This window comes from Pseudophryne corroboree, chromosome 5, assembly GCF_028390025.1.
Source record: "Pseudophryne corroboree isolate aPseCor3 chromosome 5, aPseCor3.hap2, whole genome shotgun sequence".
Lineage (NCBI taxonomy): Eukaryota > Metazoa > Chordata > Amphibia > Anura > Myobatrachidae > Pseudophryne > Pseudophryne corroboree.
The window spans coordinates 184,063,316-184,065,231 of record NC_086448.1 but is presented as its reverse complement, the minus strand read 5'-3'; the positions used below and the strand labels follow the sequence as shown (position 1 = coordinate 184,065,231).

At 39.0% G+C, this 1,916-nt stretch overlaps 1 pseudogene; it reads left to right on the top strand.

Moving 5' to 3' along the window:
* The first annotated feature begins 1,260 nt into the window (after nt 1-1,260).
* LOC134929922 (5S ribosomal RNA) lies at nt 1,261-1,379 on the top strand (annotated as a pseudogene).
* Nucleotides 1,380-1,916: the final 537 nt, after the last annotated feature.

Here is a 1,916-nt window from a genome sequence, read left to right as displayed (position 1 = left end):
AACACTCCAAAACCCCCCCTTTCTTTCATTTAACATAGCACTATCTTAGCATTTCCTCATTTGATCATTATTCTCCATTAATTAATTTTAATTTACTTTACAAATCTCCAAGCGTTTTTAACATTACTCTTTTCATCATTTTTTTCATTCTTTTCATTTTTTCATTCTCAATGTTAAATCACGGGTATTAACACCCTTATCATTCTCTCCTAACATCCCCTGCATTTTTCTGTATTAACAAAGCAGGAGACAGTGTAATGCATTACATCAGTCCCAGCTGGTCCGTGTTTACACACGCCTCCATACACACCCCCAGGCTGGTCCCCAGCATAAGTAAGGCGGCAGAGAGCTCTGGGAGCAGGTGATCAGGTGATCAAGCTCCCAGAGCGAAACGTACGTCAACTTCCGGTCCCGGTGTCCGAACTTCCGGTCGCTCGGACCGCGGACATCGGCTCCACAGCTCCAGGCTCAGCACACCCTCTCCCTGGCTGGAATACCTTTTCCTACAATTGCGGGACACTTCAGGCCTTACACTGCCCACCAATGCTTACAGGCAGAAAAGGTTTGAGCCGCACACTGTGAGGCATTTTTTCCGTCTTCCACCGGGGGGGGATTCCTTCAGAGGCACAATACAACATTTATCCACTGTGTCCATACAATTCAGGGGCACAGTGGGAGGCAGCATTCATCTCATATGTAGATTAAATAACTGCATTCAGCTGTGAATACTTTTGTGCCTAGTACAAGGGTGTCTGTTCTCCCCTCTTTTTTCAAAAAACTAATTTTTTTATTCATTTTTTTCTTTATATATGATTTTCAGTGCAAATAACACCATTTGTTTATTGTGCAAAACGGCCTCCCCATATGCATTCTGAATGTTCAGTATTAATACCAAGTGATATCTGACCATAGGAACATTCAGCATTTGCAAAAAATAAGGGGATCATTCCCTGTCGAATTACTATATTTATATGATTAGTTCCAGTACAAAAATACAACTGTCTGATATCCAGTCATAGGAACATCTAATATATGCTTTAAGAGTATACATCCTTTGCTCTCTGTATAAATGTGATACAACAATAGCATTTTTTATATGGGGGCAACAAACACCCATCAGAATACGGGGAGGTTTTTTCCAAAACACTGAATCATTAATATTATACTCAGGGGATTATTCCCTGTCAGACTATCAAATCTTTAAAATCTGTCAGGGATAACCACACACTGGAATTGATTGCACATGTTGGAGATTTACTCACCTACGGTCAAACCGCACTGAGTATGCCCAATCTCGTCTGATCTTGGAAGCCATACACTGCAGGGCCTGGTCAGTACCCGGTTGGGAGACCACCAGGGAATACTAGGTACCGTAGGTATTTTACTCTCATACCATTTGAGTCTTTCCAGCTATTTGTGCAGTCCCAGACATTTAATTTTTCCCTAATATCCAATTCTGATATTCTGACATGGGATAGCTGAACCCAATGGAGCAGGTCTACTCCTACAAAGATTCTTTCAATCCATTATTGGAGTAATTTTTTGGATCATTAAGGGAGTAAACATAATTTCGCCTTTCTATATATTTTCATCGCCCCAAAATTTGTAGCAATTATTTATATTCGCTTTCTCCCTTTTATCAAGTATATCTTAATAAAAGTTAAGTATTAATTTACTCATATTTTCATAATTCATCACTTTTATAAATTTTTTTTTTCTAAGTGTGCCCTGGAAAAGGCATATAGCTGCTTTTGTCTTTTGCTCTTTCTTAAGACCACCCTTCTTCATATAGTTTACTGAACTATTTTCCGGGAGCACCACCAACCCATTGCTGAATCTATTTGTTTGTATAGTAAGCATAATGTTGGTTTAACAAATTAATAAAACAAAACAGACAATATTTATACAGTATTCTG